Source organism: Bos javanicus, chromosome 11, assembly GCF_032452875.1.
Source record: "Bos javanicus breed banteng chromosome 11, ARS-OSU_banteng_1.0, whole genome shotgun sequence".
Classification (NCBI taxonomy): domain Eukaryota; kingdom Metazoa; phylum Chordata; class Mammalia; order Artiodactyla; family Bovidae; genus Bos; species Bos javanicus.
This window is the reverse complement of record NC_083878.1, coordinates 88,195,627-88,211,276: the sequence shown is the minus strand read 5'-3', so window position 1 is coordinate 88,211,276 and position 15,650 is coordinate 88,195,627.

Genomic DNA, 15,650 nt, shown 5'->3' with positions numbered 1-15,650 from the left:
GGCTGCGGGGCGGGGAGACGGCTGGCCACGCCCCCTGCCGGCTGACCAGGGTGCCTGAAGGAGGCGGGGCTGCGGGCGCCGGAGAGGCAAACCGCCCTCTGCACATTCTCTCCAATCTCCAAATAGATGTATTTTGGCAAGCGCCCCAGACAGTATATAACTCATCGTCACTGTCACTCTTCATATTCTGGAGAGTTTATTATCCCTGCTCACCATTATCATCAAAGCTTATGCAGGGAAATAAACCGCAATCTTTAACTTCAAAACACATTGCCGGTGGAGGCCGGCTGAAATCCCTCCCGAACCCAGAGCCCCTGCGGGGTCTGTAATCCTGGCGCCCAGAGCCACCGCCTGTCCGCTTTCTTATTTCCACACCCTCCGCCCCCCCAGCAATACCGCAGCCCAGCCTCACCCCGGCCTCCGCACAAGGGACCTCTGACCTGCCTGCGGCCAAACGTGATTGACAGCTTTTCCACTCAGTTTCCTTGACCACTGCCTCCTAGAATATTCCCTTCCCTGGGCTTCTGTGAGTCTGATTCTCCTAATTTTTCTCGCATTTCGCCTCCCTCAAATTGGTTGATTGTTTCCAGGGTTTAAAGCTCAGCGCTGGAATCCTCAGCCTCCGACCTGGTGTGATTCTCTGGTGTGATCACACCTGATGTGACCCTGGTGTACTGACGCTGGCAGGGGACCTGCCTCCTGTCTCCCTCCACGACGACAGGAATTGGGAAGATACACACCCCCTCCTCTGCCCCTCCCTGATGTCACCCAGTCAGCCCACTGCCTGACGATAGCCACTTTCATCACCCCTAATCTGCTTAAAGGCTTCAAAATCTCCCCAGCAGGACTATATCAAAAGCCCCCAATTACCCTCCCCTGCCTCTGCTGGCGCCCCACTGTTTCCCCAGGAGATTGGGAATCATGTCACTTGGATTAAACTTCTCAGCAGCCTTCCGTTTCCATAGAACAAATTCCCGAATAGAACTTAACACACGACCTGGCCCCTGCCAAACATCTTGCCATCCTACTGTGCACCACTCTCCCCTGCCCCCATCCCAGGCTGGCAAGTTCAGTTCCTGGAACATCCGGCCATACTCGGTCTCATCTCCACTTTGTTTCCAGAGTGCTGTTCTCTCTCCCCCTGGATATTCATCTCCACCTGTTATCCAGCTGAGTCCGACAAATGAATTCTTTTTGTCTTTTAGGAGGCGGTGTAAGAGGTCCTCTCTTGTGTAGCTTTCTGTGTGACCTCAAGAAGAGTTCATGATTCATCTTCTGTTAACTTCTATTAACTCTATTAACTTCTTAGTCTACAGTCCTGGGGCACAGGAGGTACTAGAAAGTACTTGTTAAAGCACGTTTAGCCTGTCTCTCCCCTACTGTAAGTTCACTCCATCATTATTCCACACCAGTTTCTCTCACCTGGTTTAGAGTAGTGAGTGGTCTTGGCAAGCCTTCAAGGAAGAAAAAGCACAATTTAAGACTCTATCACACACTTTGGGTGCCCTCTCATGGTCCCAGGCATCCACACCTGATGTGGGACTGGATGTTGGCTTTTTCCATAAGTTGTCAGATTGATTCATTAGGAGATGCTTTTCAATAATGCCCAAACTTGGTACATCAGAATCATCATCCTTAGTTCATTAAAAAAAACCAAAACTGGACTCTTGCTGGAGATTTTAAAAATATCTCCGTAGCTGATGCCAATGAAACACCATTCTCAATCTTCGGTTTTGTCCCAGTGTGTCCAGATAAGTGATTTCAAATGTTAATGTCCTTTTTCAGTGTCAAACAATCTTTTGAGGACCTGCACAGGAGAGCAGGTGGCCTTTTAGTAGGACTGTTTGTGAGAGCAACAGGGGAACTGGAATCTGTGGTTTCATAGGGATCTATGGCCCCAGTATGGGAGCCAGGGCTTTCATCATAATGAACCATCTGAAAAATCAGCAAGGATTTGACAGGCTTTCTTTTGTTGTTATTGTTGTTGTGATGTTCTTTTACTTATATTTTAATGAGTGCATTTTAATATTATGGTGTCTTTTGTTGTTGTTGTTCAGTCACTCAGTTGTGTCTGACTCTTTTGCAACACCATGGACTATAGCACGCCGGGCTTCCCTGTCCTTCACCATCTCCCAGAGCTTACTCAAACGCATGTCCATCCAATCGGTGATGCCATCCAACCATCTCATCCTCTGTCGTCCCCTTCTCTGCCTTCAGTCTTTCCCAGCATCAGGGTCTTTTATAATGAGTCGGGTCTTGGCATCAGGTGGCCAAAGTATTGGAGCTTCTGCTTCAGCATCAGTCCTTCTGATGAATATTCAGGGTTGATTTCCTTCAGGATTGACTGGTTTGATCTCCTTGCAGTCCAAGGGTCTCGCAAGAGTCTTCTCCAACACCACAGTTCAAAAGCATCAATTCTTTGGCTCTCAGCTTTCTTTATAGTCCAACTCTCACATCCATACATAACTACTGGAAAAACCACAGCTTTGACTATATGTACATTTGTTGGCAAAGTATTTGGTGTCTTTTGTAATCATATTTATTTTATCAATCTAAACATATTGTGAGAAAAGAATCGTAGGTCTTACCTGTCTGCCAAAAAGGACTGTAACGCAAAACATGGTTAAGAATCCCTGAGCAACAATATTAAAAATGAGATGAGACTCACTAGACTTCCTGACACCTTCTAAGATACCATGCACGAAAAACTGCACTCTCATCTCTCAATGGTTAAATTTGTTTCCAGCGTTCCCAGTACTGGGAAAATCCAGGTTGCTGTGGTTCTAAGAACATTGTCTATACGTTAAGCCTCGCCTTTGAGTTTTTTGACATTCTGAGCTACTCCTGAGCACAGATTGGCTCTTCCCTAGAGATTGTGACAGGCTTTCTGGATGAGTTTATGGAACCAAAGGGAAAATGTAGATTATGTATCAGCAGGTGGACACTGACAGGTCTCCATGAGGTGTGTGGGCTGGGAAATGATGCCTCAGGGACACGGGGATCTCAAGTCCCTGAGCACTCCCCCTATGGAACATCTCTTTGAGAAGAACTGCCCCCATGACCTCACCTTCCAGCCTCCCTCAACACTGCCACCCCCAGCTCACCCCGTAACCTCTCACTCCAGCAGCACCCTCTGGTTGGTGAACCAGCTGCTCCATAACAAGCCCAGGGGACTGGTTTTAGGCCGGCTCCTGCCCTCTAGGTATGAACCACAGGAAGGGGCACTGAACAAGTGCAACCAGGGCGCCAGCCTTGGGGCAGCTGGACTCCAATGGTAGGTGAGAGGGCGGGGTGGGGCAGGATGTGGTGGCTCTACAGCTTAGGTTGTCCCAAGCACCACACCACCACAGTTCCGGGGTTGTCAGACAAGAGCTTTGCAAACCCCAGTCTAGAAGTGAGACATTCCTTCTCAGACACTGACAAAACAACTGCCCACGCTGCCCAAACCCCCTCCCTGCCTCTTCCTGCCAGGTAAAAATCCTGAAGGTATTCAATGTACAAATCGTCCTTTTAGAAACGTTTTCAAAGCAGTCCACATGACAGCCTGGAAAGAAGCTGTTAGAAACAGGCTTTCCTTTAGTGAACATTTGAGTGTAGGAGGAGGGTGGGGTTCAAGGATGGCAGGAAAGTGGAGGAATCCTGGAGGGGGAGTGGGTTTATGGATTAGGGTCCCCCTTCCATGGGCTTCACAGGTGGTGCTAGTGGTAAAAAAAAAAAAAAAAAAAAAAATCCACCTGCCAATGCAGGAGACATAGAGACATGGGTTCAATCCCTGGGTCTGGAAGATCCCATGAAGGAGGACGTGGCAACCTGTTGCCCTAAAGGTCCAGGAGCAAACAAAGAGAATGAAAACAGAACACAAAATCTACTGCAATGGGTCAGGGGACCAGCAGCCTCTATTCAATTGAGATGCAGAGTCCACTCTGAGTCCAGCTTTTATTCCTAATTGCAGACTACAAAACTTTCTTTGATCTATCATTCCCAAGACACTGCTGCTGCTACTAAGTCGCTTCAGTCGTTTCCGACTCTGTGCGACCCCATAAACAGCAGCCCACCAGGCTTCCCCATCCCTGGGATTCTCCAGGCAAGAACACTGGAGTGGGTTGCCATTTCCTTCTCCAATGCATGAAAGTGAAAAGTGAAAGTGAAGTCGCTCAGTCGTGTCCGACTCTTAGCGACCCCACGGACTGCAGCCTACCAGGCTCCTCCGTCCATGGGATTTTCCAGGCAAGGGTACTGGAGTGGGGTGCCATTGCCTTCTCCTTCCCAAGACACTACATTGACATAATCCAGCTCTCCTGTTTTTTGCCCTAGGCCGTTTCCTTCTGAGATAGTCTCAGGAACAATCAGCAAGTGCGTAGGCAGTGTTCATACCTAATGCCAAGCCAACCCGGTGTTCCAAGGTCCATGCTTTCATGATCCCAGTCATGCTTCCTTCTGGGTCTGGCCTTAGGGTTGTAACAAGGCTATTATTCTAAGAAAAACATGAAAAATAATCATCAGCACAGTTTCTTGATATATGCTGTTTTTCCAGGTGAGGAGATACCCCTCGTCCAAGGTAAGAGAAACCCAAGTAAGATGGTAGGTGTTACAAGAGGGCATCAGAAAGCAAACACACTGAAACCATACTCACAGAAAACTAGTCAATCTAATCACACTAGGACCACAGCCTTGTCTAACTCAATGAAACTAAGCCATGCCCGTGGGGCAACCCAAGACGGGAGGGTCATGGTGGAGAGATTTGACAGAATGTGGCCCACTGGAGAAGGGAATGGCAAACCACTTGAGTATTCTTGGCTTGAGAACCCCATGAACATTATGAAAAGGCAAAATGATAGGATACTGAAAGAGGAACTCCCCAGCTCAGTAGGTGCCCAGTATGCTACTGGAGATCAGTGGACAAATAACTCCAGAAAGAATGAAAGGATGGAGCCAAAGCAAAAACAATACCCGGTTGTGGATGTGACTGGTGATAGAAGCAAGGTCTGATGCTGTAAAGAGCAATATTGCATAGGAACCTGGAATGTCAGGTCCATGAATCAAGGCAAATTGGAAGTGGTCAAACAAGAGATGGCAAGAGTGAATGTCGACATTCTAGGAATCAGCGAACTGACATGGACTGGAATGGGTGAATTTAACTCAGACGACCATTATATCTACTACTGTGGGCAGGAATCCCTCAGAAGAAATGGAGTGGCCATCATGGTCAACAAAAGAGTCCGAAATGCAGTACTTGGATGCAATCTCAAAAACGACAGAATGATCTCTGTTCGTTTCCAAGGCAAACCATTCAATATCACAGTAATCCAAGTCTATGCCCCAACCAGTAATGCTGAAGAAGCTGAAGTTGAATGGTTCTATGAAGACCTACAAGACCTTTTACAACTAACACCCAAAAAAGATGTCCTTTTCATTACAGGGGACCAGAATGCAAAAGTAGGAAGTCAAGAAACACCTGGAGTAACAGGCAAATTTGGCCTTGGAATACGGAATGAAGCAGGGCAAAGACTAATAGAGTTTTGCCAAGAAAATGCACTGGTCATAACAAACACTCTCTTCCAACAACACAAGAGAAGACTCTATACGTGGACATCACCAGATGGTCAACATCAAAATCAGATTGATTATATTCTTTGCAGCCAAAGATGGAAAAGCTCTATACAGTCAGCAAAAACAAGACCAGGAGCTGACTGTGGCTCAGACCATGAACTCCTTATTGCCAAATTCAGACTTAAATTGAAGAAAGTAGGGAAAACCACTAGACCATTCAGGTATGATCTAAATCAAATCCCTTATGATTATACAGTGGAAGTGAGAAATAGATTTAAGGGCCTAGATCTGATAGATGGAGTGCCTGATGAACTATGGACTGAGGTTCGTGACATTGTACAGGAGACAGGGATCAAGACCATCCCCATGGAAAAGAAATGCAAAAAACCAAAATGTCTGTCTGGGGAGGCCTTACAAATAGCTGTGAAAAGAAGAGAAGCAAAAAGGAAAGGAGAAAAGGAAAGATATAAGCATCTGAATGCAGAGTTCCAAAGAATAGCAAGAAGAGATAAGAAAGCCTTCTTCAGCGATCAATGCAAAGAAATAGAGGAAAACAACAGAATGGAAAAGACTAGGGATCTCTTCAAGAAAATCAGAGATACCCAAGGAACATTTCATGCAAAGATGGGCTCGATAAAGGACAGAAATGGTATGGACCTAACAGAAGCAGAAGATATTAAGAAGAGATGGCAAGAATACACAGAAGAACCGTACAAAAAAGATCTTCAGGACCCAGATAATCACGATGGTGTGATCACTGACCTAGAGCCAGACATTCTGGAATGTGAAGTCAAGTGGGCCTTAGAAAGCATCACTACGAACAAAGCTAGTGGAGGTGATGGAATTCCAGTTAAGCTATTCCAAATCCTGAAAGATGATGCTGTGAAAGTGCTGCACTCAATATGCCAGCAAATTTGGAAAACTCAGCAGTGGCCACAGGACTGGAAAAGGTCAGTTTTCATTCCAATCCCAAAGAAAGGCAATGCCAAAGAATGCTCAAACCACGGCACAATTGCACTCATCTCACACGCTAGTAAAGTAATGCTCAAAATTCTCCAAGCCAGGCTTCAGCAATATGTGAACCATGAATTTCCTGATGTTCAAGCTGGTTTTAGAAAAGGCAGAGGAACCAGAGATCAGATTGCCAACATCTGCTGGATCATGGAAAAAGCAAGAGAGTTCCAGAAAAACATCTATTTCTGCTTTATTGACTATGCCAAAGCCTTTGACTGTGTGGATCACAATAAACTGTGGAAAATTCTGAAAGAGATGGGAATTCCAGACCACCTGACCTGCCTCTTGAGAAACCTATATGCAGGTCAGGAAGCAACAGTTAGAACTGGACATGGAACAACAGACTGGTTCCAAATAGGAAAAGGAGTTCGTTAAGGCTGTATACTGTCACCCTGTTTATTAACTTATATGCAGAGTACATCATGAGAAATGCTGGACTGGAAGAAACACAAGCTGGAATCAAGATTGCCGGGAAAAATATCAATCACCTTAGATATGCAGATGACACCACCCTTATGGCAGAAAGTGAAGAGGAACTCAAAAGCCTCTTGATGAAAGTGAAAGTGGAAAGTGAAAAAGTTGGCTTAAAGCTCAACATTCAGAAAACGAAGATCATGGCATCCCGTCCCATCACTTCATGGGAAATAGATGGGGAAACAGTGGAAACAGTGTCAGACTTTATTTTTGGGGGCTCCAAAATCACTGCAGATGGTGACTGCAGCCATGAAATTAAAAGACGCTTACTCCTTGGAAGGAAAGTTATGACCAACCTAGATAGCATATTCAAAAGCAGGGACATTACTTTGCCAACAAAGGTCCATCTAGTCAAGGCTATGGTTTTTCCTGTGGTCATGTATGGATGTGAGAGTTGGACTGTGAAGAAGGCTGAATGCCGAAGAATTGATGCTTTTGAACTGTGGTGTTGGAGAAGACTTGAGAGTCCCTTGGACTGCAAGGAGATCCAACCAATGCATTCTGAAGGAGATCAGCCCTGGAATTTCTTTGGAAGGAATGATGCTAAAGCTGAAACTCCAGTACTTTGGCCACCTCATGTGAAGAGTTGACTCATTGGAAAAGACTCCGATGCTGGGAGGGACTGGGGGCAGGAGGAGAAGGGGATGACAGAGGATGAGATGGGTGGATGGCATCACTGACTCGATATGGATGTGAGTCTCAGTGAATTCTGGGATTTGGTGATGGACAGGGAGGCCTGGTGTGCTGCAATTCATGGGGTCGCAAAGAGTCTGACAGGACTGAGCGACAGATCTGATCTGATTTCTATGAAATTTCTCAAGGCTGTGAAAGTACATGATTAGAAATTCCCACTACATCAACCCACTCCAGTATTCTTGCCTAGAGAATCCCATGGACAGAGGAGCCTGGTGGGCTATAGTCCATAGTGTTGCTTCAAAGAGTTGAACATGACTGAAGAGATTTAGCACGCACACACGCCTCTCTTCTATGGCAAGTCTAAACTGGGGAAGGGAGAAACCTTATATTCAGGTGTTTTATTAACAGTCCAGATTTGGCATTTCATTACTAAAATAAGGATTTTTAATGACCAAACGTGATTAGGTGATATTCAATGATCCAAGACTGAGGAGAAAAGATTGTGAAAATTATAAGGCCAATCAGAAATGTTGTCCAGCAAACAAGAAGTAGACAGGGAGCGTTTACAGGAGCTATCCTCAGGAAAAATAAAGTGGTTTTTTTAAAAAAAAAATTTAATTCCCTTTTTTTATTGCAACATAGTTGATTTACAATGTCGTGTTAATTTGTGCTCTACAGCAAAGTGATCCAGTTATACAACCCCATGGACTGCAGCCTACCAGGCTCCTCCATCCATGGGATTTTCCAGGCAAGAGTACTGGAGTGGGGTGCCATCGCCTTCTCCATACATATATATACATTCTTTTAAATATTCTTTTCCATTATTATACTGGTAAAGTTCTCTATGCTCTACAGTAGGACCTTGTTTAAAGTTGCTTCTTAACTCCACTGTAGCCCATTCTTCTCCATTTACATAGTGGTTACATTTAGTAAATTTTATCTATTGTGATAATAAATATTTTATCACTTCTGCCAAATGCCGTTGACTCCTTTCATATTTGTGGACTCAAACCCTCATCTTGTGATGATATGACAGTTGTAAAAATAGAACTGAAATGCTTTCTCCTCAATTTTGTTTCAAATGGATCACTCTATCCATTGGTCTTTTGGGGGTTTAGGCAGCTTGCCTAAATCTTTCTGGCAAAGGCATCCTAAGGGTTTCTTGCTTCAGAATCACTCAAATCACTTCAAGACTCTGGCTTTCCTACTTGTCATGTGATGTTACGGAGAGGGAAGAACATGAGTTAGCTTTCAGGTTCTCACCGCTCTTCCCATCAAGACTATAATTTTAATCACACTTTCATCTGTTTCAACAGGATCAGCATATTGAGATAATGACTTCAGCAGTCCAATCTTTTCACATGGTTTCAATTTCATTGTACATCAGATTTTCCACGGAAATCTTAAGATGTTTCACACACCACCTTTTAAAAAAATGTTTTTCTTTGACTAAAAAAGGAATATGTGTTCATTATAAAGTATTTGAAAAATACAGAAACATTTGAAGAAGCTATCTCCCTTAACTTACCACTCAGAGTTCCCTGACTTCTAAAAAAGAGATCTGAAACAAAAAGGCCAAGAAAATCTGAATAAAGTGTGGACTTTATTTAACATTGGTTTATTATTGTGGCTAATGTGAGATGTTAACCATTGGGAAACATGTAGAGTACATGGAAATGCCATACTATCTTTACCACACTTTCTGTAAATCTAAGACTATTCTAAAAAGCTTAGCATATATATATAAATTATTTGGTATGTGCTTAGTCACTCAATCATGTCCAATTCTTTGCAACCCTATGGACTATAACCGGCCAGGCTCCTCTGTCCATGGGATTCTCCAGGCAAGAATACTGGCGTGGGTTGCTGTGCCCTTCTCCAGGGGATGTTCCTCACCCAGGGATCAAACCTGGGTCTCCTGAATTGCAGGCAGATTCTTTACCAACAGAGCCATCAGGGAAGTCCCAAAGTATTTGGTATACACATATATAAAATAAACTTTTTATTTGAGAACATATTTTTGCAATGTTCAGCACTTCATTTTTCTTCTTTGCTGGATCACGCAACATAGAATTCATCAGAATCTCTGTGCTTTTAGGACAGAAGCCTGTAGCAGTCAACAGGGCTCAAGCCGTAGTAGTAAGCATTGCTACAAACTAATTACAGAGCAGAGAGTCTATGCAGGTTAGAATACTGGAGTGGGTTGCCATTTCCTCCTCCAGAAGATCTTCCCTACCCAAGAATTAAACCTGTGTCTCTTACATCTCCCGCATTGCAGGTGGATTCTTTACCACGAGCGCCACCTGGAGGAGTAAGGACGTGAGTTAAGATCACTGGATCATGGTGTTGCGCTTTCCCCTGAATTTAAAAAAAAAACAAAACAAAGTTGATGGGGTCTGTCTACTAAAGGGTGTGAGACAGAGAGTGGGAGGTGGTTGGGAGTGAAAGGCAGGAAATGGAGACTGTTGACGATAACAAGATCTAACGCACATCTACAGGGGATCTGAGTAGAATGGGGGCTGGATCGTGGGAGGACAGCTGGGCAGGCAACTGGGAGGCCAGAGTGTTAGCAGGCTCTTCTCCAAGGATATTGAGATCATCAAGGGTCTTGTGTTGGAGAACGACAATAATCAGGCTTTAATCTTTTCTAGTGGGGAGTGATCAGGGAAGTCTGTTGGTGGCAGCAAGGTAGGATGACATGAGCTTCTCAATTCTGGCATTTTAGGAAGAAAGCAGGGGTGATTGTTTACATATGCCAATGAGGAGGGAAGGTACCCACCCTCCCTCCAGGCCCAGTGATGAGCAAGGAAAACCAGCTACCATTTGTGAAGTCTTCAAGGGAAGTCACGGCCTGGGTTTTCATTAGCACAAAAGGTGTAGGAAATTTGAGGAAATAGAGGCTATTTTACCAAAAATGTGCCATGAATCCCAGGGTAGTGGCAGGCTGGGGAGAGAGTCGGTGGTGGACTGTACAGAGCTGTAGGGGGATAGCTAGGTTTTCCATTTTGAATACTGATGAAAATAGAGATTACCGGGCAAACATAAACGTATTCAAATGCTATGACTCGATGTAAAAGACACTTTCATGCACTCACCATGGCAGCATGAAGCTCAAATTGTTTAGCCATCCACAGAGGAAGTTGCACCAAAAAGCGCCACCATGATATACTAAAAATATTTACTAAGTTGTGGCTTATGGGTCCAAATTCCTGGTGGAATAAAATGTCAGGGGCACATGATTGTTGGCATAAAATTCCATAGTTCTTCACTGTTAGTCAGTTTCTCCCTTAGCAAACTGATTCAGAGAGTCAGATGACAGTCATCTGGGTGGTTTCCTTATGTTGGATCTGTCTTGAATCATTCCATTGTCTATTTATCTGTTCTTGATGAAAGTTGATACATTTTAATACATTTTATCTATATATGGCCTGATGTGTCCTTGAAGTAAAATCACTTTCAGGGAAATACTGTGCACCCAGTATAAAGCCAGAGAAGCAGATGTGACCTACTCTCCTACTGCTTCACATACATTTATAAATGAACCTGACAACAGATTTTCTGGTTTTTACAGGGTGCAGTAGAGTTCAGTGAGCTTGTGGCTTATTTAAGGGCTTTCCCGGTGGCTCAGTGGTAAAAATATCTGACTGCAATGCAGGAGAGGCAGAAGATGTGGGTTCAAACCCTGAGTCAGGAAGAGCCCCTGGAGGAGGGCATGGCAACCCACTCCAGTATTCTTGCCTGGAGAATCCTATGGACAGAGGAGCCTGGCGATCTACAGTCCAGAGGGTCACAAAGAGTCAGACACGACTAAAGTGACACTCATGTGGCTTATTTAATCTGCAGCCTTCGTTTTTCTTTTCTTGATATTGTCCTTCTAAGTAAACTTATTAGGTGAAATAGGGAAAGAGAGATACAAAATATCAGTGAAAAAAGAAGCTTACAAAATTATTTTGTAAAATATATCTCTTTATCTAGCAGTAGGAAAAAAAGACTAGAAATAACCCCAAAATATCAAAATTGGTTGTCAGTGACAGAACGGTGGGTGTTTGTTTGACTCCTTTGAATGCATTTTACTAGCTGTGTGGTGCCTAATGTAAAAGGTGGGGACATCAGTTAGTGTGGGTATGAAGGAACCGATGAGTAATTCTTAAACTGAAGGCTTGGATAGAAAACACTTAACCTTGTCTACAAAACGCCTTCAGTCTGTTTTGCATTGATGCATAATTGATTTACAATGTTAATTTCTCTGTCCAGAAAAGTGATTCAGTTATGTATATATAGGGCTTCCCAGGTGGTGCTAGTGGTAAAGAATCCGTCTGCTGATGTGGGAGATGCAAGAGATGCAGTTTTGATCCCCGGGTCAGGAAGATCCCCTGGAGGAGGAAATGGCAACTCACTCCACTATTCTTGTCTGGAAAACCCAATGGACAGAGTAGCCTGGTGAGTACGGGCCACGGGGCCACAAAGAGTCAGACAAAACTGAACAACTGAACACAACACACACATACACACATATATTATACATACATACATACATATATATACACATTATTTTGTATATTCTTTCCTATAATGGTTTATCATGGGATATTGAATATAGTTCCCTGTGTTTTACATTAGGACGTTATAGTTTATCCGAAACACCTTCAGTCTTACTGTTATGGTTTTTGGCATACTGTAGATTTTCTAAAATTTATCAAATTCCACAAAACGCCCTTGCTTTGTGTAAAAGGTAATTTATTTGTATCAAGAACTATAGATTGCTTCAGTTTAGCACATATATAGAATGATTGCCTTTCTAAATGATTCTGTTTATACCCACACCTGAGATGTACGTGGTCCTCGTGCCCTAAATGTGGCCTTTAGTACGTAAGCATCTTGACATGTTTGTGTCTCTCCTGTGCAGTGTGGGGACTCTGAGACTCTATCCCTATGTCAACCACAAGTTGCAGCCAGTAATGAGGGTCCCTGGGAATGGAGGTCCCATAGCTAAAAGACTTAGTTTATTAGTCTGGAGTAAATACAGATAACTCATGAATTTGCATGTTGTTCAGTATTCATCACCCAACCTCCTCCTTGGGCTGCACAACTCTGAACAAATATATATTATGTATTAACAATGACAGCACTGAGTGATGAGGGTAAGGTACATATGAGAATAGAGAACCTGTGATGGCAAGGTTCAGGAAGAGCTGCCTAAGGAAAAGCACCTCATGTTTGATGCTTAGCATTCATCTTAGTGAGCTTCCCAGCTGGCGCTAGTGGTAAAGAATCCTCCTGCCAATGAAGGAGACTTAAGAGACCTGAGTTCGATCCCTGGATTGGGAAGATCCCCTGGAGTAAAAAATGGCAACCCATTCCAGTATTCTTGCCTGGAAAATTCCATGGATAAGAGGAGCCTGGCGGGCAGAAGAGATGGGCAGGCTACAGTCCACGGGGCTGCAAAGAGTCGGACACGATGGAACGACTGAACACACTCACATTCATCTTAGTGCCTGGCACACAGGGCAAGCTCACTGAACCTTCCTGACTAGTGACAGAGAGGCTGCCCCTAGATGACGAAGCAGGAGTTAGTGGGAAGGGAAGGGTGGGGAGGATGTGGTGTAGATGGGATTTCTGGGTAAAAGGGGCAGCAGGTAAGGGGCAAGGGAGAGAGACTGAAGGAAGGATAATGAGGAAGGATAATGACCCAACCTGACTCGAGGAGAAGGTGCCTTAGCCTGTTCAGACAGCTGTGACAAGGCACCAGAGACTGGGTGGCTTATACACAACAGAAACTTCTTCATCACAGTTCTGGAGGTTTGAAGTTCAAGGCCAGGATGCCAGCACAGTCAGATTCTAATGGGAGCCCTCCTCCAGGGTGCAAATGGCCAACTTTTTTGCTCTATCTTCACATGGTGGAAGGGGCAAGGGAGCTCTCAGGGGTCTTTTTAAAATTCAATTTTATTTTTTTATTGAAGTATAGTTGACTTACAATGTTGTGTTAGTTCTGGGCATACAGCAAAGTGATTCATTCATTCATATGTATATGAATATTTTATATGTATATTATATATATATATATGTATATATTCTTCTTCAGATTCTTTTAGAGTGTTTTGTAGGGGCAATAAACTCTACTCATGAAGGCCTGCCCTCATGACCTAATCACTCACCCCAAACTTCACTCCAAAGACCATAACCTTGGAGTTAGGATTTCAACATGAACTTTGGGGGCCAGATTCAATCTATGGCACTATGTCTGAACTGGGACGGGTAAATCAGCAGAGAGAAGCACGCTGAGGACTAAGCAGGGGTTATTATATCATGGAAAGTTTTGAGTTTATCACAAAGGCTTTAGTTAACAGTTTCATTTTTGAAGCAGGAAAATAAAAACCCGATCCATTGACTTTGGCAAGATGACTCAAGACCGCATTTTAGAGACTGACAGCTGGAGGATGGAGGACCAGTTGGAAGGTCGTTGCTATGAGCTAGGTGAGGAATGGGGAGCCAGGGCTGGTGGAAATGGAGCCACTAGACCGGGAGAGAGGACACACGGGGGCTGGCGACACATGATGGTGGGCAAGGCAGAAAGGGTGAGGGGATGGACAGGCTTCCAACTTGGGAAATGAAGGAAAGAGTCACGACATTTAATGACCAGAGCAGGGCAAGAGGAATCACACGTTTTGGGGGTGATGGAACAGGATGACAGGTTTGGATGTTCTGAGTCTGCTTGTGATTTCCGGGTGGAGATATTTAGCTGGAGTTGGGAGTGAGGGGTAGTTAGACAAGGGATCTCAGCTGACTTAAGAGCGATTCTCCAGAGGCAGGAGGAGAAGCCAGGGACAGTTTCACAGATGCTGAGAAAAGAACCTCAAGAGAGTGGTCAACATAACCAAATGTGGCGGAGATTGAACGACACAAAAAGAGAATTAACCACCCCATTCAGTAAGAGGCAAGAAACGACCCTTGCAGAAGTGGCTCAGTGAGTGTTGGGGACAATTAAGAAGCAGGGGTGCCATGCTGACTCTTCCTGTAAGATTTATTGTAGAGGCTCAGGATTGTAGGATGGATTTCCAGTACTTGCTATTTTATCTTTCTATAGCCTCTTCTTGAGGCTGATGACTCATGCATTAAAAAAGCAAGGAGAGAAAACAGGAACTCAATTTTCCAGGGGACTGGCAGCCCGTCTGGCCAACTGGAAGGGCCTCATCTTCTCATGGCCTTCGGTCTCAGGATGCTGGGCAGCTGACTTCCCCACTGATGGTTATCAACAGCAGGCAGCTAAGCTCAGATCCTAGGCCTGCTTTTCTAAAGCTGTCATGCTCATCCTGCAAACAAGCGATGGCAATGGGTGAATGGCACCTCTCTCCTGGGCACAGAGCATCCAGCTGTACCCTGGCTAGTGGATCGAGACCTACCCTTCTGCTGGGAGGAGTATCAGTCTGGGCTAAAGGACACCATGGATGTCACTTGGGATGAAGCAATTAAAAAGAAGACTCAAGCACAAAACAAAGCAGACTCATAAAAAGACCCATCATAATAGACAGGGTCTTACCAGTAAAGAGAAATGCCATCTTTTAATGACATTAAAAATCTGACCTGACATGCGGCTCTAGCAACAAGCAGGTTGAGCCAACATAACCCATCTTGCTATAAACACCGAGAAAACTAAAGTGAGCACAAAATTATTTTTAAGTCACATGTCTAAGCTTTTAAGAATGAAAGTGATAAAATGAAAAGCTTACCCCAAAGGCTCACATTGATGTGACTTTTGAGGAGGGAGGGGGAGGGGGAGGGGGAAAAGGCAGGGGCAGGGGAGCTGGTCCTGTGTGCAATCTTCTTTTTATGAAAAAAAGAAAAACTTTAAACCTAATGTGGCAAAGCAAAAACATCTATTCTGAGTGGTGGGCACATAAGAATCTGTTTTAATGTTCTGTACTGAACTATATGCTTGAAATAGCTTGTAAAGTCTTATTTTTAAGCATTGGCTAAAC